This window comes from Arachis hypogaea, chromosome 13, assembly GCF_003086295.3.
Source record: "Arachis hypogaea cultivar Tifrunner chromosome 13, arahy.Tifrunner.gnm2.J5K5, whole genome shotgun sequence".
In the NCBI taxonomy this organism is placed as follows: Eukaryota; Viridiplantae; Streptophyta; class Magnoliopsida; order Fabales; family Fabaceae; genus Arachis; species Arachis hypogaea.
The window spans coordinates 18,621,722-18,646,549 of record NC_092048.1 but is presented as its reverse complement, the minus strand read 5'-3'; the positions used below and the strand labels follow the sequence as shown (position 1 = coordinate 18,646,549).

At 39.5% G+C, this 24,828-nt stretch overlaps 1 non-coding gene across 1 annotated transcript; it reads right to left on the bottom strand.

The window, feature by feature from the left end:
* Positions 1-165: 165 nt before the first annotated feature.
* On the bottom strand, positions 166-269 carry LOC112739339 (small nucleolar RNA R71). The gene has a single exon (XR_003170275.1). It is a non-coding gene; the product is annotated as a small nucleolar RNA R71 (small nucleolar RNA).
* Positions 270-24,828: the final 24,559 nt, after the last annotated feature.

Here is a 24,828-nt window from a genome sequence, read left to right as displayed (position 1 = left end):
ACTAATGGAGTAGATCCTGAAGTCTACAGGCTCATGCTTTTCCCTTTTGCTGTAAGAGACAGAGCTAGATTATGGTTGGATTCTCAACCTAAAGACAGCCTGAACTCTTGGGATAAGCTGGTCACGACTTTCTTAGCCAAGTACTTTCCTCCTCAAAAGCTGAGCAAGCTTAGAGCTGATGTTCAAACCTTCAGACAGAAAGAGGGTGAATCCCTCTATGAAGCTTGGGAAAGATACAAACAGTTGACCAAAAAGTGTCCTTCTGACATGCTCTCAGAATGGACCATCCTGGATATATTCTATGATGGTCTGTCTGAATTATATAAGATGTCATTGGATACCTCTGCAGGTGGATCCATTCACCTAAAGAAAACGCCTGCAGAAGCTCAAGAACTCATTGACATGGTTGCTAATAACAAGTTCATGTACACTTCTGAAAGGAATCCTGTAAGCAATGGGACGCCTATGAAGAAGGGAGTTCTTGAAGTTGATACTCTGAATGCCATATTGGCTCAGAACAAAATATTGACTCAGCAAGTCAATATGATTTCTCAAAGTCTGCATGGAATGCAAGCTGCATCCAACAGTACTCAAGAGGCATCTTCTGAAGAAGAAGCCTATGATCCTGAGAACCCTGCAATAGCAGAGGTAAATTACTTAGGTGAACCTTATGGAAACACCTATAACTCAACATGGAGAAATCATCCAAATTTCTCATGGAAGGATCAAAAGCCCCAACAAGGCTTTAATAATGGTGGAAGAAACAGGTTTAGCAATAGCAAACCTTTTCCATCATCAACTCAGCAACAGACAAAGAACTCTGAACAAAATGCTTCTAATTTAGCAAATCTAGTCTCTGATCTATCTAAGGCCACTGTAAGTTTCATGAATGAAACAAGGTCTTCCATTAGAAATCTGGAAGCACAAGTGGGCCAGCTGAGTAAAAGGATCACTGAAATCCCTCCTAGTACTCTCCCAAGCAATACAGAAGAGAACCCAAAAGGAGAGTGCAAGGCCATTGACATAAGCGCCATGGCCAAACCTCTGAGGAGAGGAGAGGACGTGAATCCCAAGGAGGAAGACCTCCTGGGACGTCCAGTGGTCAATAAGGAGCTTCCCTCTGAGGAACCAAAGGAATCTGAGACTCATCTAGAGACCATAGAGATTCCATTGAACCTCCTTATGCCCTTCATGAGCTCTGATGAGTATTCCTCTTCTGAAGAGAATGAGGATGTCACTGAAGAGCAAACTGCCAAGTTTCTTGGTGCAATCATGAAGCTGAATGCCAAATTATTTGGCATTGATGCTTGGGAAGTTGAACCTCCCTTGTTCATCAATGAACTAAGTGATCTGGATCAACTGACATTGCCTCAAAAGAGACAGGATCCTGGAAAGTTCATAATACCCTGCACCATAGGCACCATGATCTTTAAAGCTCTGTGTGACCTTGGTTCAGGGATAAACCTCATGCCCCTCTCTGTAATAGAGAAACTGGGAATCTATGGGGTGCAAGCTGCTAAAATCTCACTAGAGATGGCAGACAGCTCAAGGAGACAGGCTTATGGACAAGTAGAGGACGTTTTAGTGAAGGTTGAGGGCCTTTACATCCCTGCTGATTTCATAGTCCTGGATACTGGAAAGGAAGAGGATGAATCCATCATCCTAGGAAGACCTTTCCTGGCCACAGCAAGAGCTGTGATCGATGTTGACAGAGGTGAAATAGTCTTTCAATGGAATGAGAACTCCCTTGTATTCAAAACTCAAGGATCTCCCTCTGCAACCATGAAGAGGAAGCATGAAAAGCTTCTCTCAAAGCAGAGTCAACCAGAGCCCCCACAGTCAAACTCTAAGTTTGGTGTTGGAAGGCCACAACCAAACTCTAAGTTTGGTGTTGAACTCCCATATCCAAACTCTAAGTTTGGTGTTGGAGAGTCTCAACAAAGCTCTGCACATCTGTGAGGCTCCATGAGAGCCCACTGTCAAGCTATTGACATTAAAGAAGCGCTTGTTGGGAGGCAACCCAATGTTTATCTAATTCTTATTTTTATTGTTTTTCATGTTTTCTTAGGGTAATGATCATGTGGAGTCACAAAATAAATATAAAAATTGAAAACGGAATCAAAAACAGCAGAAGAAAAATTACACCCTGGAGGAGCATCTGTCTGGCATTCAGCGCCAGAACAGAGCATGGTTCTGGCGCTGAACGCCCAAAATGGGCAGCTTCTGGGCGCTGAACGCCAGAACAGGCATGGTTCTGGCGTTCAACGCCAGAAATGGCACACAGATGGGCGTTGAACGCCCAAAATGGCCACCAACCTGGCGCTGAACGCCCATAGTTGGATACAAAGGCATTTTTACATGCCTAATGGGTGCAGGGATGTAAATCCTTGAAAACCTCAGGATCTGTGGACCCCACAGGATCCACTCAGGATCTGTGGACCCCACAGGATCCCCAACTACCTCCACTCACTTCTTCTCACCACTCTCTTTCACACAACCCCATAAACACTCTTCTCTAAAAACCCCTCACCAATCACCTCAATCTCTATTCCCCACTAAACCTTCACCACTCACATCCACCCACTCTTCCCAATAAACCTACCTCATAAACTCCACCTACCTTCAAAATTCAAAACCAATTTCCCACCCAAACCCACCTATATGGCCGAACCTTAACCCCCCCTCCCTTCCCTATATAAAGACCTCCATTCTTCATCAAATTCACACAACACACCCCTCTACACTCCTCTTGGCCGAAACCACATCTCCCTCTCCCTCTCCATATTTCTTCTTCTTCTTCTTCTATTCTTTTGTTTATTGCTCGAGGGCGAGCAATATTCTAAGTTTGGTGTGGTAAAAGCATAGCTTTTTTGTTTTTCCATTACCATTGATGGCATCTAAGACCGGAGAATCCTCTAGAAGAGGGAAAGGGAAGATAAAAGCTTCCACATCCGAGTCATGGGAGATAGAAAGGTTCATCTCCAAAGCCCATCAAGACCACTTCTATGATGTTGTGGCCAAGAAAAAGGTGATCCCTGAGGTCCCTTTTAAACTCAAAAGAAATGAGTATCCGGAGATCCAACATGAAATTCAAAGAAGAGGTTGGGAAGTTCTAACAAATCCCATCCAACAAGTCGGCATCCTAATGGTTCAAGAGTTCTATGCCAATACATGGATCACCAAGAACCATGATCAAAGTAAGAACCCGGATCCAAAGAACTATGTTACAATGGTTCGGGGGAAATACTTAGATTTTAGTCCAGAGAATGTGAGGTTGGCGTTCAACTTGCCATACATGGAAGAGAACGCACGCCCCTACACAAGGAGAGTCAACTTTGATCAAAGGTTGGACCAAGTCCTTATGGACATATGTGTAGAAGGAGCTCAATGGAAGATTGACTCCAAAGGCAAGCCGGTTCAACTAAGAAGATTGGACCTCAAGCCTATAGCTAGAGGATGGTTGGAGTTCATCCAATGCTCAATCATTCCCACTAGCAACCGGTCTGAAGTTACTATAGACCGGGCCATCATGATCCACAGCATCATGATTGGAGAAGAGGTGGAAGTTCATGAGATTATACCTCAAGAACTCTACAAGGTGGCTGACAAGTCCTCCACTATGGCAAGGATAGCCTTCCCTCACCTCATTTGCCACCTATGCAATTCAGCTGGGATTGACATAGAGGGAGATATCCTCATCAAAGAGGACAAGCCCATCACTAAGAAAAAGATGGAGCAAGCAAGAGAGCCCAGTCATGGAGCTCAAGAGGCGCAAGAAGCTCACTTCCATGAGATCCCTGAGATGCCTCAAATGCACTTTCCTCCACAAAATTATTGGGAGCAAATCAACACCTCCCTAGGAGAATTGAGTTCCAATATGGGACAACTAAGGGTGGAACATCAAGAGCACTCCATCATGCTGCATGAAATAAGAGAAGATCAAAAGGCAATGAGGGAGGAGCAACAAAGACAAGGAAGAGACATAGAAGAGCTCAAGGACATCATTGGTTCCTCAAGAAGGAAACGCCACTATCACTAAGGTGGATTCATTCCTTGTTCTTATTTCTTCTGTTTTTCGTTTTCTATGTTATGTGCCTATCTATGTTTGTGTCTTCATTACATGATCATTAGTAGTAGTAACTTTGTCTTAAAGATATGAATGTCCTATGAATCCATCACCTCTCTTAAATGAAAAATGTTTTAATTCAAAAGAACAAGAAGTACATGAGTTTCGAATTTATCCTTGAACTTAGCTTAATTATATTGATGTGGTGACAATGCTTCTTGTTTTCTGAATATATGCTTGAACAGTGCATATGTCTTTTGAAGTTGTTGTTTAAGAATGTTAAATATGTTGGCTCTTGAAAGAATGATGACTAGGAGACATGTTATTTGATAATCTGAAAAATCATAAAAATGATTCTTGAAGCAAGAAAAAGCAGCAAAGAACAAAGCTTGCAGAAAAAAAAAATATATATATATATAGAAACAAAAAGAAAAAGCAAGCAGAAAAAGCCAATAACCCTTAAAACCAAAAGGCAAGGGCAACTAAAAAGGATCCCAAGGCTTTGAGCATCAGTGGATAGGAGGGCGTAAAGGAATAAAATCCTGGTCTAAGCGGCTAAACCAAGCTGTCCTTAACCATGTGCTTGTGGCGTGTAGGTGTCAAGTGAAAACTTGAGACTGAGCGGTTAAAGTCAAGGTCCAAAGCAAAAACAAAGAGTGTGCTTAAGAACCCTGGACACCTCTAATTGGGGACTCTAGCAAAGCTGAGTCACAATCTGAAAAGGTTCACCCAATTATGTGTCTGTGGCATTTATGTATCCGGTGGTAATACTGGAAAACAAAGTGCTTAGGGCCACGGCCAAGACTCATAAAGAAGCTGTGTTCAAGAATCATCATACTGAACTAGGAGAGTCAATAACACTATTCGAAATCTGAAGTTCCTATAGATGCCAATCATTCTGAACCTCAATGGATAAAGTGAGATGCCAAAACTATTCAAGAGGCAAAAAGCTATAAGTCCCGCTCATATGATTGGAGCTATGTTTCATTGATAGTTTGGAATTTATAGTATATTCTCTTCTTTTTATCCTATTTGATTTTCAGTTGCTTGGGGACAAGCAACAATTTAAATTTGGTGTTGTGATGAGCGGATAATTTATACGCTTTTTGACATTGTTTTTAGTATGTTTTTAGTAGGATCTAGTTACTTTTAGGGATGTTTTTAATAGATTTTTGTGTTAAATTCACATTTCTGGACTTTACTATGAGTTTGTGTATTTTTCTGTGATTTCAGGTATTTTCTGGCTGAAATTGAGGGACTTGAGCAGAAATCAGATTCAGAGGTTGAATAAGGACTGCTGATGCTGTTGGATTCTGACCTCCCTGCACTCAAAGTGGATTTTCTGGAGCTACAGAACTCGAAATGGCGCGCTTTCAATTGCGTTGGAAAGTCGACATCCAGGGCTTTCCAGCAATATATAATAGTCCATACTTTGGCCAAGAATTGACGACGTAAACTGGCGTTCAACGCCAGCCTTCTGCCCAAATCTGGCGTCCAGCGCCAGAAAAGGATCCAAAACCAGAGTTGAACGCCCAAACTGGCACAGAAACTGGCGTTCAACTCCACAAATGGCCTCTGCACGTGCTACACTTAAGCTCAGCCCAAACACACACCAAGTGGGCCCCGGAAGTGGATTTATGCATCAATTACTTACTCATGTAAACCTTAGTAGCTAGTTTATTATAAATAGGACCTCTTACTATTGTATTAGGTATCTTTGGTCTCAGTTTTATTCCATTGTTCATCTTAGGAGACTATTGATCACGTTTTAGGGGGCTGGCCATCTCGGCCATGCCTGGACCTTCACTTATGTATTTTCATACGGTAGAGTTTCTACACTCCATAGATTAAGGTGTGGAGCTCTGCTGTTCCTCAAAGATTAATGCAAAGTACTACTGTTTTCTATTCAATTCTTCTTATTTCTCTTCTAAGATATCCATTCGCACCCAAGAACGTGATGAAGGTGATGATTATGTGTGACGCTCATCATCCTTCTCCCTTATGAACGCGTGCCTGACAAACACTTCTGTTCTACATGAAATAAGCTAGAATGAGTATCTCTTAGATCTCCTAACCAGAATCTTCGTGGCGTAAGCTAGAATGATGGCGGCATTCAAGAGAATCCGGAAGGTCTAAACCTTGTCTGTGGTATTCTGAGTAGGATTCAATGATTGAATGACTGTGACGAGCTTCAAACTCGCGAGTGCTGGGCGTTAGTGACAGACGCAAAAGGAGGGTGAATCCTATTCCAGCATAATCGGGAACCGACAGATGAATAGCCGTGCCGTGACAGGGTGCGTGAGCATATTATTCACTGAGAGGAGGGGATGTAGCCACTGACAATGGTGATGCCCTTGCATAAAGCCAGCCATGGAAAGGAGTAAGACTGATTGGATGAAGATAGCAGGAAAGCAGAGGTTCAGAGGAACGAAAAGCATCTCCATTCGCTTATCTGAAATTCCTACCAATGATTTACATAAGTATTTCTATCCCTATTTTATTATATTAAATTCGAAAACACCATTATCACTTTATATCTGCCTGACTGAGATTTACAAGGTGACCATAGCTTGCTTCATACCAACAATCTCCGTGGGATTCGACCCTTACTCACGTAAGGTATTACTTGGACGACCCAGTGCACTTGCTGGTTAGTTGTATCGAAGTTGTGACAATTATGTATTGAGATCGGAGCACCAAGCTTTGGAGCCATTACCAGGGATTGTTTGAGCCTGGACATCACAATTTCGTGCACCAGCGATCTACTTTCCTGAAGGAGATTTTTGGAATGCGAAATACTATAGTAATGCATCTTGGGCTTGGAAAAGTATAATTAAAGGAAGGGATTTTCTTCGTAGAAATGGGAGATGGAGTGTGGGTGACGGATCAAGGATTAATGTTTGGGATGATAATTGGGTGGTGAGCGAAGGAAAAATTCAAAGACAATAAGGAATAGAGTTAAATTATGTTAGTGAACTCTTGAAAGAAGGGGAAGGGTGGGATGTGAGAAAGATAGAAGGGTTTTTACTAATATTGTCAAAGAAAAAATCCTTAAGACTCCTACAAGCATTTTGAGAAGAGAAGATAGACTTATATGGCCATATAGAAAGGATGGAAGCTATAGTGTCAAAACTGGATATCACATAGCTAAGATGGAAAGCCAAGGTAACAGATTGGAAGAAGCTTCATCAAGTAGGAATTTGGAAGAATTATAGAAGGAGATATGGAATGTCCAAACTCTCCAAAGGATTAAAAGCTTCATTTGGAGAGCAGCGCATAATATAGTGCCGGTTAATGAAAGGTTGTTTAAAAGAAGAATGGTCAACTCCCCTACGTGTCAAATTTGTTTCATGGAACCTGAGACTATCAAGCATACATTGTTACTATGTTCATGGACGAGAGCAGCTTGGTTTGGTAGCCAATGCCAATATTGCTCCTCTCAGGATCACATCACAAGCTTTGGAGAATGGCTTTTACAGAAAATTAGAAGAATTAAGGAGGAAGGAGGAACTGACAAAGAGGAAAAGATGGAGAAGATGATTTTTCTAATATGAGAGATATGGAAAACCAGGAACCAAGCCATATTCAACAATAAGGAGATCAATCCTAAGGAGGATATTATCAAGGCTAGAATAGCAGAAAATCAATACAGAGCAACTATTGATCTATCAATTCAGAAGCAAACAGAGAATAAAAGAAATAAAGTAAAGCGAGCTACCTGGAGACCCCCGCCAAGAAATTGGCTGAAACTGAACATTGATGCAGCCTTTCAGAAAGTCTCTGGCGATGGAGCAATGGCAGTAGCTGCAAGAGACAGCTTTGGAAAATTTCTTGTTGGGTACACAGATAGAATCAAAGATGTATCCATTATTGCAGTAGAAGCATTAGCTACAAGAAAAGCCTTGATTTTGGCAAAAAATTTACAGCTAGATATGATACTAATTGAATCTGACTATTTACCTTTGGTGCAGGCAATTAAATCAAAAAGTAGCCTTCAAGAGATTGATCCAATTTTGCAAGATATTTTTGAAATATAGAAAAATTTCAACAAATGCGGATTTACCTGGATTCCAAGAGAAGGAAACCAATTAGTCCATACCATAGCAAATTTAGCAATTACAAATCAATTGGGTCAGAGATGGTGCACTGAACTACCACGTACCGTTGCAGGCATTCTTCGGAGAGAAGCACCAATATCCTCATCTGGGCGGTCAAGCATGGCATCAACCTGAAGGAGGTATCCTTAACCTTTGCAGTAGAGCTTTATACTAAAGTGAAGCCAGCAGAGAGACCTGATTCGGACCTCAACAAATACAACAGATTCGCAACTTAATTCCAAATCTTGGAGCATTCCGGAGTGGATAGCCATAATCTTCTCATGGAGGCCATGGAAGGAAGTCTTCAGTGGCTCACAGCATAACTCCCGTAAGGGAGAGGATGAATTTGGGAATTGGGTGGCAGGTTGGGTTGGGGTTTGGGTAGGTTTTTGGGCTTAACCCATGACCCAAAAAAAAAGTAGTAAACAATGGATTTTTTATTTTGATATGGAAGACTGAATAGAGTTTTACGTTAATATTTCAAAAAATAGAGTTTTACAGAGTTCTGGGGGCGTTGTTCTGTGCAAGCACAATACACAGAGTACGTATTGCACTGACAATACGCAGTCTGTGTATTTATAATACGCAGACTGTGTATTATAATTTAATATTAAAATAATACAATACGCAGTCTGCGTATTATAATTTAATATTAAAATAATACAATACACAGTTTGTGTATTGTCTTTATAAATTTAAAAAAATTTGATCTGACAATTCGCACTCTGCGAATTCTATAGTCCCCAGAATTTTGTAAAACACAGTAACTTTCAATATTAAAGGATTACACTAATTCTTATCCAATATCCAAAAAAATTAACCGTAAACAATACCACATGACAAGAATAATATGGAACAAGGCATACAAACTAATAATTAATAATTAATAAAAGGTATTTGGCTCAATCTTTTGCATTAGTTTATTACAACGACAGTGCTAAAAAAATAATAATTTAAAATTATTTTATTAAATTTAATATCTATAATTTTATATATGTAATATTTATAATTATATATTTATTATATTTATTATTGTCAATTTTTTTAGTAGTAATTAATAAATATAAAATAAGGTCTTTTTTTACAGTATTTTTCTTTTTGACATGTCAAAAATTAATTTTTTGCGAATTAAAGTTTCATTTAAATATTGTCATTAACCAATGAATTTACTACATATGTGAGAATATCAATGACGACGCTCACGAAACAATTAGCAAGTTAGAGGCTCAGTTCTCGACAGATAAGAGAGTAGCATTATTGACACTTTTTGAAAGGGAGAACAATCAACAAAAGAGACATAACTCAGATTCTAATAACACTATTTCTCTATCATCAAATCAAGGTATTGTATTCATTATATCTTTGGCCACATTTAGTCCAAATTCTTGGGTCATAGACTCAGGAACTAGTGAACATGTTTTATTTTCATTAAAATCATTCAAGAATTTATATCATATAAGACATATACGCATTAACTTGCCTGATGGTACTCAAATAGTTACTGATGTAGCTGGAACAGTAGAGTTTAGCAACACATTTCATCTAGTACATGCATTATATATTTCCAATTTTAAATTCAATCTCATTTTAGTATTAAAATTGACTGTTGATCTGAAATGTGAATTCATTTTCAATGATTCTACTTGTGAAATATAGGATTATCTCTCCAAGAAAATGATTTGAGTAGCTAAATAAAAAAAAGGATTATATACCTTTGAGAGTCTGACAACTGTTGCATCACCACCATTACATATAACATTAACATCATTGAATTGGCCTCATAACTCCAATAAGCATGAAGCAGTAGCTATATGGCATTTTAGGCTAGAACATATATACAATTTCAAAGAATAAATTTAATGCAAAAATCTTATGAATTTTTACCAAATAAAGGATCCTTAGATCCCTGTGATTCATGTCATTTTGCTAAATAGAAAAGGATTGCATTTTCATATAGTTTATCTCAATCTTCAGCTTTATTTGATCTTGTGCACATGGATATATGGGGACCCCTTGGAACACCCACCATGGAAGGGCACAAATACTTTCTAATAATCATAGATGATATGAGTAGATATAATTGGCTGTATTTTATGAATTCTAAGTAGAAATAGTTTCCCTTGTGCATAATTTTGTCAATTTAGTGCAAACTCAGTATGGCAGCACCATCAAGAAAATAAGAACAGATAATAGTCTTGAATTCAAAATGCCTTCTTTCTATACTTTCAAGGGCATTATTCATCAAGCAACTTGTGTTGAGACTCCTCAATAGAATGAAATTGTAGAAAGAAAATACCAATATATTTGGAAATCACTAAATCTTTGATGTTTCAATCTAATGTACCCAAGAGGTTTTGGCATTTTGTTGCAGCTCATGCAGTTCACTTAATCAACAGACTTCCTAGTGTATCTCTTAATGAATGATGTCCATATCAAATTTTAAAAAATAAATTACCTGAGATTAATTACTTGAGAGTGTTTGACTGCCTTGTTTATGTATCTACATTGACTGCACATAAGAAGAAATTAGATAGAAGGGCCAGAAAATGTGTATACATTGGTCACAAAACTGGGGTCAAAGGCTATCTGTTATATGTTTTGTTAAATAGGGAAGTGTTTTTGTCAAGAAATGTTAGTTTTTATGAAAATGTATTACCTTTTATGCAATATGATAAACCGAATTAGTATCACAGCACCATACATTCCTACATCTCATGTATTCTTTAATCCTTTTGAATCACTCCATCCTAACCTCATTCCCAATAACATAAATACACACAATCTGGTACTTCATCAAATGCATATCATGCTAGGTCTCTGAGCCTCAACATACCACCACACCCATTGAGCTAAGTAGTGACAATTCGAATCAAATTGCACCTAATAGTCCTCAATTAAAATTTGTTCTTCGAGGTTCAGCTTCTGCTACCTTACCATCATCCCATCAACATGAATTATATGAAAATCATCAGTTGAGTTTAGGAAAATGTAGGTCACTTCGGCCTAAGCGGCCACTATCTTATTTGAAAGACTTTCACTGCATGTTAGCTTCCTCTAGTAGTTTAGCCACTACCAACACTACACAGAGATATCCCCTCTCACAAGTAATATCATATGAGTCACTGTCCCCAAATCATAAAGCATTCACACTAGCTGCATCCATGTATTTGGAACCTAAAACTATGATGAAGCTATTAAAGATCGGACCCGAACTGGAAAAAAGCTATCAATAATGAGCTTTCTGCTTTGGAGAGGAATGAAACCTGGACATTTACTACATTACCTGCTGGGAAGAAGGCAGTAGATTGTAAATGGGATTTTAAACTCAAATTGAACCGGGATGGGTCTATAGAGAGACATAAAGCACGTTTGGTGGCACAAGGCTTCTCTCAAACCAAGGATGTTGACTACAAAGACACCTTCAATCTTGTAGTAAAGATGAACACATTTCGAATAGTTATGGCCATCACAGCCGTCAAGAATTAACATTTGCACCAATCAGACGTTAACACATCCTTTTTACATGGCAATCTTGATAAAACTGTCTATATGAAACCTCCACCAGGCCTCAAGGTTCCCTAACCAAGTTTAGTATGCAGATTAGACAGATCTCTCTATAGGTTAAAACAAGCTAGCCGATAATGGAACACAAAGCTCATTGGTTCTCTAACCAAGGATGGTTACTCTCAATCTAGGCATGATTATAGCATGTTTACCAAGAATACTCCAAAGGGATTCACTATGATTTTGGTTTATGTTTGATGCATGAGCATCTTTTCTATCTTTTCCTAGTGAATTTGCATTTAAATTGTTGAGTTTAATCAAGAATTAATTATCTTTTAGCCACTATGGATGCTACTTTGAATTTTGTGCAATTCTATTTATTTTAGGTAGCATTTGGTTGGATTTGATGGAGTTGTTGCAGAGAAAGAGAAGAAACCAAGGAGCTGACCAGCGAGGAGTGACGCGTGCGCGTGCCTGACGCGTATGTGTGATTTGAAGATTTGCACGGCGACGCATGCGCATACTTGACGCGTACGCGTGAAAAGCTAGAGCAAATAATGCTGCTCAGGCTTACAGTCAGAATATAACTCAAACGGTCCAGCAAATTTTGAATAGAGCCAGATTGAATGTTAGGATAACTAATCAACCTTATTTTATATCTCTCTTTTCTGATTATGTCTTGCAAGCCGAACTCTCAAGAGGTGTCAAAACTACTAAATCTCTCAATAAGTTTGCAGGGAAAAGTGGAGAATCGACTGTAGAGCATGTGGCGTGCTATTCAATCGAAATAGGCGAGTTGGTCAATAATGAATATTTGAAAATGAGATCTTTTTTCTCTTCACTAACCACAACTGATTTTACTTGGTTTTCAAACTTACAACTGAACTCGATCCTTAGTTGGGTTCAATAAGAAAGAAATTTTCATGATCAATTCTTTGGAGGGAAAAAATGAAAGTAACACTGTCAAACTTATTCACGGTGAAAAGAGAGAAAGCCGGGTCAATCGATGATTATCTCATTTAGTTCAAAAATATGAGAAATAAATATTTCACACCTATTTCGGAACATGAAATAGTCAAGATGGCTATAAATGAGCTTGGGTTTAACATTCGAAAGAAATTGGTGAATCAACAATTTCTCGACTTAGCCCAGCTGGCTGATAAAGTGCAACAAATCGAAAAATAAAATAAAGAAAAAGAAGAACAAGAGTTAAATAAAAGTAAATCTATTTTTCAATAAAAAGGTTAATTATGTTGACTGCATAAGTAAAGAATAGTCAAACAATGAATCTGCTTTTACTGCAAAATTAAAAGATGGACCTCCTTATGTGTGTCGATCTCTTAATCCAGCAAAAGACAAGACTCCTTTGTCAGGAAAAAAGAATTACTCTTTCGGCCTTACTAAAGCTGAACAAATTTTTTATATGTTGTTAAAAGATAAGCAACTTGTACTTCTTGAAGGAAAAAGAATGCCATTAGTTTTGAAAATTAAAAATAAGAAATTTTATAAATTCCATCTGGCTTATGGACATTATCCTAACAATTGTGTTCGTTTCAGAAATTTGATACAAAAGGCTATTGACAAAGGTCGACTTAAGTTTGCTGACAAGCCTAAAATGAAGGTAGATTCTCATTCCTTCCAAGTCACATCGAATTTTGCTGAAACAGAAGAAGTAAGCGTTTACAGTCAATATAACTTTTGTCGAACCTATAAAGAAAGATGAGCAATTCAAATTGGACATCTTTGAAGCCTAATGATCTATTTACCCAAAAGTAAGAGAAGATCTGTTAGACTTCCTGTTGAGACAAAGGGAGTAGGAAGGAAATGTGGTTATATGTCCACAATGTAGTCCTCTATTCGACACTTCAACTGCCAAAGTGTTCGACTCATATAAAAAGAGTAGAAATCGTGTCCATCAGAAAGAATTGAGACAACTCCGACTAAAACAGGAAACTAAAAGCCGAGAGGTTGTGGCTCTTCTTGTTAAATAGAACATGCACATGGTGGTGACAGTCGACTAGAAATCCCAGGGGTGTCGAGTCGAACTAGGGTTCCTCCATCTAATGTATCAAATAACAAATGTGTACAGAATAATACTCCAAACTACTCTAGAAACTACAATGTCAACATTTTCAAAGGTGGTTTTAGAAATTGGGCTCGAGCCAAAAAAAGAGGAGGCTTTAGATGAGCAACAAGTAGAAGGGGTAATGGTCGAGAAAGATATTGACTCAATTGTCCAGAAAGAGCTCCCTTCATTCCAAGGGTCGTATCCCAAACACGAAATGCTTATGTCGATAGGGGCCATATCTAGAATTGGCGAAAGAAAGTGAATCACCTCAAAAGTTGAAACAAGAAGGAAATAAAGTGTCAGAGGAATCGAAAGAGATAGCAGCTGTCAAAACGATCCCCAAAGGGAAAGAAGAAGAAGAGGCACTGACAGAAATTTTCGATTCTAGTTTCAAGGACGATCTAGATGTTATATTCAGAGAAACCGGTTTTGGGTATGTTGCTACAATCTTGGTCCCTTCTTTTGATTTTCAGGGTGATCCTGAGGGGACTTGGAATTGTTTTGAAGGAGACTGTGATGATATAATTCCAGGAGATGAGTGCCGATTTGTCAAAAATAGCATGATTAAGGAAGGATTATTTAAAAGGGCTGATGAGATCACCAAAGGTCATCTTCGACCTTTGCACATTAAGGCAAAAGTCGAAGGATTGGTAATTAATCGCATTTTGATTGATGGCAGAGCAGCAATTAATTTGCTACCTGAAAGTATGCTGCCATTATTCCAGAAGATAGTCAAAGACTTGATTAAGAAAAATCTGGCTGTCATTGGATTCAATGGTAATTCGATAACTACCCTACAAATAATTCCACTCAGAATTAAAGTGGGAAGCGTCGAACGACCAACAGTATTCATAATGGTACCAACTAAGGCAACTTCTAATATGCTTTTAGGTCGAGATTGGATCCATGGTATAGGGCAATTCCTTCTACTTTGCATTAGAAATTGGTGCTGTGGGACGAGGATGGAAGGATTGAAGAAATCGAAGCTGATGATAGCCCTTACTATGTCGAACAAATGAACGTCAACTTCAAAAAATACCATACCAATGTTCGACCACTGGATATTGATATGAGCACTTTTGACCCTACTCTCATCAAAAGTTGCTATGTGGAAACCCATGGTATGAAGATGGTCCCCAAGGTCAAGGAAGACTTGGTCATTATATCCACTTAAATGCATATACCAAGCCATTGGGTCTAACTCTCTGCCTACATGGCTGAGAAGGAGTGCATAAGGGAACGTGCACGAGATTGTATATATGACTTTGATACCTTAAGATTTGAAAGGTTCGATTTAATTTTTGAAGATTTACACAATAAAAAGATAGTGTGCGCGGGCGCGTCGATGCGCTGCACCATATGCCCAGCTATTTTCCAGAGAGTTGTGCCAGAGTTGTGCCAGTTTTGTGCCTGGGCGCAAGAGCACCCACGCGTACGCGTGTTTGACGCTTGCGCGCCGTTCGGATATTTTTCAACCCGCGCGTATGACGCTTGCGCGTCGATGAGTTATTGGCCATCCACGCGTGTGCGTACGCGTGGCCCTGTTTTCATGCCAAAGATGGTTTTTGAGTTTTTAAAGCCAAATCTCATACTTATAAGCCTCCGATCTCATCCCTTATGTATTAAATCATTATGATATGCCTAGCAATGAGATAGGAGCTAGGGGATGTGGTAACTTGCGAGTGAAGCAAGGGGAAAAGTTATGATCAATGATGATTAAAGATGATTATATGAGATATGGAGGATGACGGTGGGAGTACCGTGTATGCCATGAGCCGAAGGGCTATATTTGTTGATAATTGGCCAGTTCTTGATTGAACCATGGGCCGGATGGCTGAGTTATTGCCGGGTTACGGCAAAGCCATTATTGTTTATGACTGAGTATAAATGCATATATGATTAATGAATGAATGTGTTACACGGATAACAATGAAAAAGGTTGAAATATGATGTGTGACCCCGGGTAGTAGGCAGTGGCGTTGTCCACTTGCTCCGGGTATGAGACGGGAAAGGATGTTTATGATAAATGAGTTTAATTATGGAGTTTTGAATACATGTATGTTTTGAGATCCTGGGTAGTAGCAAGGGTTGTGGTTCGTCCCGCTTGCTCCAGGTTAATGTTTGAGATTTGATAATAGTAATGATTACTTCGAAACTGAACGAAGGTATGTTTTGAGATCCTGGGTAGTAGCAAGGGTTGTGGTTCGTCCCACTTGCTCCAGGAGAGAGATTGAGACCCTGGGTAGTAGCAAGGGTTGTGGTTCGTCCCACATGCTCCAGGTCAGAGATTGTGACGCCTGGGTAGTAGCGGCAGTAGTGGTGAATCCACTCGCTCCAGGTTGAGCTGTTAAACACCCGCCTGGGTAGTAGCCGCAGTAGTGGTTATTCCACTGGCTCTGGGTTGAGCGGGTAGTAGCAAGGGGGGTTGTAGCTCAAACCTACTTGCTCCGCAATGGGTGTTTCTGTCCAATGGTTAGCTACCAGGACATGTCGGGTTGGCTATATAACCGACAGATGATATCATCAGCCATAGGGCAGGCATTCATCATTTGCATATGTTTGAATTGTTTGGGTTTGCCATTTATTTTGGATTTCTACATCATATATGCCATGTTACCTGACTATATACTACTTGCTCTACTTGTACCATATTTGTGTATTACTTGCCTGTATTGCTTGTGTTTGTACAACTGAGAGGCCCCTCATGCTAGTGTTGATGGGTGTTGAGGGTTGTTCTTGATGTGAAGAATTGATGATGCGATTGCATGATGATGATGATTATTGAATGAGATAACTGGAGCTCCCTGGGTAGACGCAGTGATGTGGTTTCACTAGCTCCAGGCGAGTGTATGATGTATTGATATAGAATTGCTGAGGCAGAACAACTGGTGATGGTGTTACTTATAATTCTGAGTCTGATTTGTGGAAGAGTCAGCGAGTTGGGAAACATGTGAAACATGAATTAAATTTAGCACTCCCTTATGACAGTTGCCTATTCATGGATTAGCGAGAACCTAAGATGAATAATTGGTGAAGAAGCTTAGGATGCTTAGTGAGTTTTATTGCAGTGCATTGTATTTATTTGGCACTTTTACCGTACTGGGAACCCATGGGCCCGGGGTTCTCATTCCGTATATATCTCTTGCTTTTTTCAGATACAGGTCCAGGTGCTCAGAAGTGAGTTGTGGGTCGTCTGAGAAACGGCGAAGATCTTTATTTCCTCTACTTTGTGTTTTGATTAGAATCTCTCCACCTTTATTTTGGAAGGATTATATTATGTATTGAACTCTTTGAATTTGCCTATAGAGGCTCTCATGTTTCCTTCGGGAGAGATTAGGACATACTGTTGTCAACTATTTTCATACTGTACCCTAGCCGGCCTAAACTTCGCGGGTCGCGACTAGTGGCTATTTACTTATATTATATATATATATATATCTGTTATCTATCTCTTAATCTCCTCTACGCCTTGTCCGTATATCGTTTTCGGCTTCACGATTTATCTTTTGTTGTCGAAACGTGAGAGATACGTCTTTGCGATTTTATTTCTACTCTTTTCAGGCTTCTCGATTAATACTCCTTTCGAAATTACCTATATTTATTTATTAAAAATCCTCCTGAGAGTCGTACCACCGTAATATCATTGACTTATGACTCGAGCATAAGGATTTGAATATTAGGGTGTTACATTATGGTATCAGAGCAGTTCGTCCTCGTGAGCCTGAGGGATGGAACTGCCTATGCTTCAATGCATACTCTGAGTCTGTGCCTGTGCTAGTTAGGGTATCTAACCGATACATCTAGCATGAAGTCCATGAGGGTACCTTTGGTACTTTGAAGCACTATACTTCCGGTATTGAGACTGATCAACTTGATATCGATTGTTTGGTGTGTATAGGAACCAGATGGCACCTCGTGGACCCGGTCGGGGACGTGAAAGAGGTCGTACTAATACGCAGGAACTGGGAATCAACCCGAATAACCCGGTAAACCTTATGGCGGCGTTGGAGAATATGACTGCTGCTATGCAAGCCACTGCGGAGGCTCTTGGGCAACAGATAAACAATAATGACAATGGCGGAAGGGAAGCTCAGGGCCCGATGACACTGGCAACCTTCTTAAAGGTTAATCCACCTAAGTTCAAGGGAACCACCAATCCGACTGAAGCTGATACTTGGTTTCAGGCCATGGAGCGAGCACTGCAAGCGCAGTTGGTGCCTGAAGAGCAGTGTGTTGAATTTGCTACCTATCTGCTCACGGGAGAAACATCGCATTGGTGGCAAGGGGCTCGACGTCTCCTACAGCAGAGGAAGGATCCTATCACCTGGGGTACCTTCCAAGTGGAATTTTATAAGAAGTACTTTCCGAATTCCGCCAGGACAACCAAGGAATTAGAGTTACTGCAGCTAAAGCAAGGTGCTATGTCCGTATCTGAGTATACAGACAAATTTGAGGAGCTATTCAGGTTTTCCCGCATGTGTCAAGGAGCTCTGGGATACTTCGAGGAATGGAAATGCATTAAGTATGAAGGAGGGTTCCGGAGCGACATCTTAAGTTCAGTGGGACCAATGGAGATCCGAACTTTTTCAGAGTTGGTGAATAAGAGCAGAATTGCTGAAGAGTGTGTGAAAAGGAGGGTTGCAGAGAAAGAAATTCATAGAGAGCATAACCAAGGATTCGCACCAAGGGATCGAGAGTTTAAGGAGAGAGGATACGTACAACACTTTCTCCAAGGACATAATAACTTTGTGACGAGTGAGGAGTCCCAAAGGAATGGTAAGGAAAAACGGGCAGCGGCTGTTTCTGACGTTTCGAGCTGTCAGAGATGTGGTAGTCATCACCCAAATAGGCCGTGCCGATTGGGGTTAGGTGTATGTTACAAGTGAGGGTTACCAGGGCATGTATCAAGAAATTGCCAACAAGGAGAGAGTCAGGATGCGGGCCGATTGCGACAGTAAGATTGAGGTAATTGCAATAATCATACTTAAAAGATAGTGCATGATTTTATAATACCGCCTGTACCGTAAAACTGGGAATGTTGAGTTTAATATTAAACTGAGGAGCGAACCGGATGGTCTGAGTAAGGATTTGCCTTGATACAAATGGATAAATGCCTGTGATGTAAATGATTTTTTTTTGTTGAAAATGATGTGTTGTGTTTGTTATGTAGTTGGTTGATTTCTAGATTTTTAGTGAAACGGATTGAACCCGTGACTTTTAGTTCCTTTGATTTAAATAGATAAGGAATGGTCCTAAATGAGGGATTTGGAAACGTTGATTTGAAATGCCAGTCATGCTAAGTTGTGGTAGAGTACTTGAGGAAGTAAGTGATAGAGCTCGTACTAGACGAGAGATCAGAATAAAGCAGCAGAAACTTGAGAAAGCAGTAACACAGGATAGCTACGAATAGGAGCTGTAAAATTTTACTATAATATCTTAAGCTTGAATACTAGAAGGGTTAAGTGGGTTACTGCAAGTAATGATCCCCAAATAGTTGGAATTGATTGCGGCTGCGAGCTTTAATGGTTCTAAAGCGGATGAGAAAATTATCATTGATGCATAATTGGATTTAGATGATGAGAGAGTGCAAGTTGTCGTGTTTGAGAGATGAGTACCATGATGTTTGGTCATAGTGACCTTGGAATTAGATTGAGATTTATAATGATTGGTTTTGAAAGACGAATGTGAAAACCACTAAATTGAAATGCTGATGCGGTACTAAGATTGGTTTGAGGAAACCCGTGACGGGTGGTAAACTCCAATTTTTGGAGAGGTACTGTTGAAAATTATTCCACAAAAATTTGAAAGAGCGTTGGTTATGGTATTGAGGATGACTTTTGATATGAGTAAGGTGTGGTGATGATCTTTGATTGATTATAGTGATGTGGGACGATGGCTATGATTAATGATGATGGTAATATTATTGATGACATGATTTGAGATTTAATAAGGTGTGAGTTGATAAGACGATAAAAGTAAGGAACGATGTTGTTGGTCGGCGTTGAACGAACGACTGAGACCCTCAGGGATAGAGAAATTAGAGCGCGGCAACGGAAGCGCGCAGAGTAAAAGGACCTTGGAACTGTTATGCGTTGGATATAGAGGCAGACTACGCTCGCGTACTCGCAGTGATGGATGGAATTTTCGAGGGCGAAAATTTCTGTTAGGGGGGTAGAATGTAATACCCGGTCTAACGGAAATTAATTAAATAATAAGTTAAATAGGAGCGGATATGGTTGGAAGATTTGGCAATTGGAATTTGATCATCTAAATATGATATTTAGATTCAGTGAATTTTTCCGAGTCGGAAAACATAGTTTTCTGTGTAAAAGCGCGCAGTGGAATTTTGACCAGTAGTACCGGCTGAGATCTGTCTGGTACTACAGCTGAGGAAATTGATTATGAGTAAATGAGATTAAGAAATGAGGAATTATAATTAGGGAAGGTAGAAATATTTAAAGTGCGATTTAGAGCGCTAATCTTAAAGGTTTTGGCCCAAAATTGGGCCAACGGACAAAAATAAGTGAACCGGGCCTAAGTGGGCCCAAGAACCAACATATATAAACAATAGTTATGAACATTTCAGCTTATTTTACCCTAAAGAGAAGGGTTGGGGCGCTGAAATTGAGAAGAGAGAAGAGAAGAGAGAAAACCTAACTCTCTTTGATCTTCAAACCACCATAACTTGAGCTACGGAGCTCCGATTGACGAGCCGTTTGTGGCCACGCGTCGCTCTTCTCATCCTCTACAATTCTATCTAATTTTTGTAGTGAGTATTCTATTCATCTCTGCCCAGTTTTCGAAATTCTCCACTGTTACACGTTTTTTGGGTAGTTAGTGTTGAAATCTTGTGATTTTGGGTATTTAGGGATACTCTAACATGGATTCTAAGTGGGTTCTATCCCTACTTCATATGGACTGAGGTAAGATGTGCTCAAACCCTTGTGATTTGTCATTTTTATGAGCCCTAGGTTGATGTATGTATGTGATATTGGTTATGTTAGTGTATTTGGTGATGTTGGTGCACAATTGGGAGATTGGTATCGCTTGAGGAGCTTTGGTGAGGCTTGGAGCTAAGGTTGGTGAAGACTTCTAAAGAAGAGGCTCAATTGGTTTGGCTACAAGAGGTACGGTTTAAGTTTCATTTAAGTACCGTGTGTTGTGATGAGAATTCCTAGGCTAGATGCCCCTAGGATTAAGTTTGGATTATGTAAATGGTTGGTGCTAATATGCATAGTTGGTATGTAATGTGAATTAATGATTGGGTTGAGAATTGTGTAGCCTTGTATGCTTAGTGTATTGAGAATTTGATGTACTGGGTAATGAGTATTGATTTGTGGTTTATGCATTTAAATTGTGAAATTGGGCCGGAGGCCGTGAATTTTGGGCCGGAGGCCGGAAGAAGGTAAGAAAGGTAAGTGATGTGTGCATTGTATGATGACACAAGTGATTGGATGAATTTCCGATAATGAATATATGAATGATTGGGTTGGTTATTGAATAATAAAGTTTGAGGAGTTGAAGTGTGGAATTTGGTAAATTTGGGTGAAATTATATAGATGAGGTATGTTTGGTTTTGGTTGAGACATATTATGTGGTCATATATGTGATTATGACTATTGATGCCTTGATGGTATGATGATGCATTAGAGATATGTATGTTGTAATATATGCTTGAGGAATGATTAAGGTTGATTTGTGGGTGAAACTACGTGATAGTGAGTATGATATTGATTATGTATAATGATGGTTGATTGTAAATAGTCTTGTTGAACTTTGGCATGAGGAAGAGTATATGATATGTAAATGTGTTTGAGTTTGAGAAAGTGTCAATGTGTGAGTTGAGGAGGCTTGATGTTGATTTTTGTATATTTTGATTGATTTCAAAGAAAGGGTTGAAATTGGCATGTTTTGATTGAATTTGAAAAGAGTTGAAAATGGCTTGTTTTGAAAATGGCACTTTATGGTTTTGTATGAAAACATGGTTTTTGGGAATATTTTGACGGGATATAACCTGGACTACGGACCTCTGTTTTCTGCCAAATCTGTTTAGAAATGAAATTGGATCCGGGATGTCCATGCCGTTCGAAGAACGGGTGAAAAATGATTTAAAATGAGAGAGTTATGACCGTCGGAAGATTGGGGGTTGAATCTGTGAATTCTGCAGCTTTTAACTTAGAAAATTTTTAGCAGAACGACCCTATGCGCGTAGGCGCACTTGGCGCGTGCGCGCCGTTCTTCTAGAAAGCACCATCCACGCGTGCGCGTAGTGTGCGCGGGCGCGTCGATGCGCTGCACCATATGCCCAGCTATTTTCCAGAGAGTTGTGCCAGAGTTGTGCCAGTTTTGTGCCTGGGCGCAAGAGCACCCACGCGTACGCGTGTTTGACGCTTGCGCGCCGTTCGGATATTTTTCAACCCGCGCGTATGACGCTTGCGCGTCGATGAGTTATTGGCCATCCACGCGTGTGCGTACGCGTGGCCCTGTTTTCATGCCAAAGATGGTTTTTGAGTTTTTAAAGCCAAATCTCATACTTATAAGCCTCCGATCTCATCCCTTATGTATTAAATCATTATGATATGCCTAGCAATGAGATAGGAGCTAGGGGATGTGGTAACTTGCGAGTGAAGCAAGGGGAAAAGTTATGATCAATGATGATTAAAGATGATTATATGAGATATGGAGGATGACGGTGGGAGTACCGTGTATGCCATGAGCCGAAGGGCTATATTTGTTGATAATTGGCCAGTTCTTGATTGAACCATGGGCCGGATGGCTGAGTTATTGCCGGGTTACGGCAAAGCCATTATTGTTTATGACTGAGTATAAATGCATATATGATTAATGAATGAATGTGTTACACGGATAACAATGAAAAAGGTTGAAATATGATGTGTGACCCCGGGTAGTAGGCAGTGGCGTTGTCCACTTGCTCCGGGTATGAGACGGGAAAGGATGTTTATGATAAATGAGTTTAATTATGGAGTTTTGAATACATGTATGTTTTGAGATCCTGGGTAGTAGCAAGGGTTGTGGTTCGTCCCGCTTGCTCCAGGTTAATGTTTGAGATTTGATAATAGTAATGATTACTTCGAAACTGAACGAAGGTATGTTTTGAGATCCTGGGTAGTAGCAAGGGTTGTGGTTCGTCCCACTTGCTCCAGGAGAGAGATTGAGACCCTGGGTAGTAGCAAGGGTTGTGGTTCGTCCCACATGCTCCAGGTCAGAGATTGTGACGCCTGGGTAGTAGCGGCAGTAGTGGTGAATCCACTCGCTCCAGGTTGAGCTGTTAAACACCCGCCTGGGTAGTAGCCGCAGTAGTGGTTATTCCACTGGCTCTGGGTTGAGCGGGTAGTAGTAAGGGGGGTTGTAGCTCAAACCTACTTGCTCCGCAATGGGTGTTTCTGTCCAATGGTTAGCTACCAGGACATGTCGGGTTGGCTATATAACCGACAGATGATATCATCAGCCATAGGGCAGGCATTCATCATTTGCATATGTTTGAATTGTTTGGGTTTGCCATTTATTTTGGATTTCTACATCATATATGCCATGTTACCTGACTATATACTACTTGCTCTACTTGTACCATATTTGTGTATTACTTGCCTGTATTGCTTGTGTTTGTACAACTGAGAGGCCCCTCATGCTAGTGTTGATGGGTGTTGAGGGTTGTTCTTGATGTGAAGAATTGATGATGCGATTGCATGATGATGATGATTATTGAATGAGATAACTGGAGCTCCCTGGGTAGACGCAGTGATGTGGTTTCACTAGCTCCAGGCGAGTGTATGATGTATTGATATAGAATTGCTGAGGCAGAACAACTGGTGATGGTGTTACTTATAATTCTGAGTCTGATTTGTGGAAGAGTCAGCGAGTTGGGAAACATGTGAAACATGAATTAAATTTAGCACTCCCTTATGACAGTTGCCTATTCATGGATTAGCGAGAACCTAAGATGAATAATTGGTGAAGAAGCTTAGGATGCTTAGTGAGTTTTATTGCAGTGCATTGTATTTATTTGGCACTTTTACCGTACTGGGAACCCATGGGCCCGGGGTTCTCATTCCGTATATATCTCTTGCTTTTTTCAGATACAGATCCAGGTGCTCAGAAGTGAGTTGTGGGTCGTCTGAGAAACGGCGAAGATCTTTATTTCCTCTACTTTGTGTTTTGATTAGAATCTCTCCACCTTTATTTTGGAAGAATTATATTATGTATTGAACTCTTTGAATTTGCCTATAGAGGCTCTCATGTTTCCTTCGGGAGAGATTAGGACATACTGTTGTCAACTATTTTCATACTGTACCCTAGCCGGCCTAAACTTCGCGGGTCGCGACTAGTGGCTATTTACTTATATTATATATATATATATATATATATATATATATATATATATATATATATATATATATATATATATATATATATATATATATATATATATATCTGTTATCTATCTCTTAATCTCCTCTACGCCTTGTCCGTATATCGTTTTCGGCTTCACGATTTATCTTTTGTTGTCGAAACGTGAGAGATACGTCTTTGCGATTTTATTTCTACTCTTTTCAGGCTTCTCGATTAATACTCCTTTCGAAATTACCTATATTTATTTATTAAAAATCCTCCTGAGAGTCGTACCACCGTAATATCATTGACTTATGACTCGAGCATAAGGATTTGAATATTAGGGTGTTACATAGTTTGCAACCAATTTGAATGAATGAACTTTGATCATTTAGTTGGGCTTGCATTTGTCCTTGGGTCAGATTCTTTTTTTCTTTCTTCCTTGTAGATTAGCCACTGTTTTTTTAGATCAAATATAATAATATAAGTACTTATTGGATCAATCAATGTTGGACTTTGGTTACTTGTTATTGGGACAAAAGCTCATTGTTGAACCAGTTTGTTTTATATTAATTTTCTGCACACTTAAACAAACTAATTACACATTATAATTAACTTTTAATCCAATAATAATGTTTAATTATTATTTATAATATATTGTTGGTTCTTTAAACTTAATCGAAAGATTTCGCATTATAAAATTTTTAAGAAATTTAGTGATAGAGTATTGTCCAATAATCTTT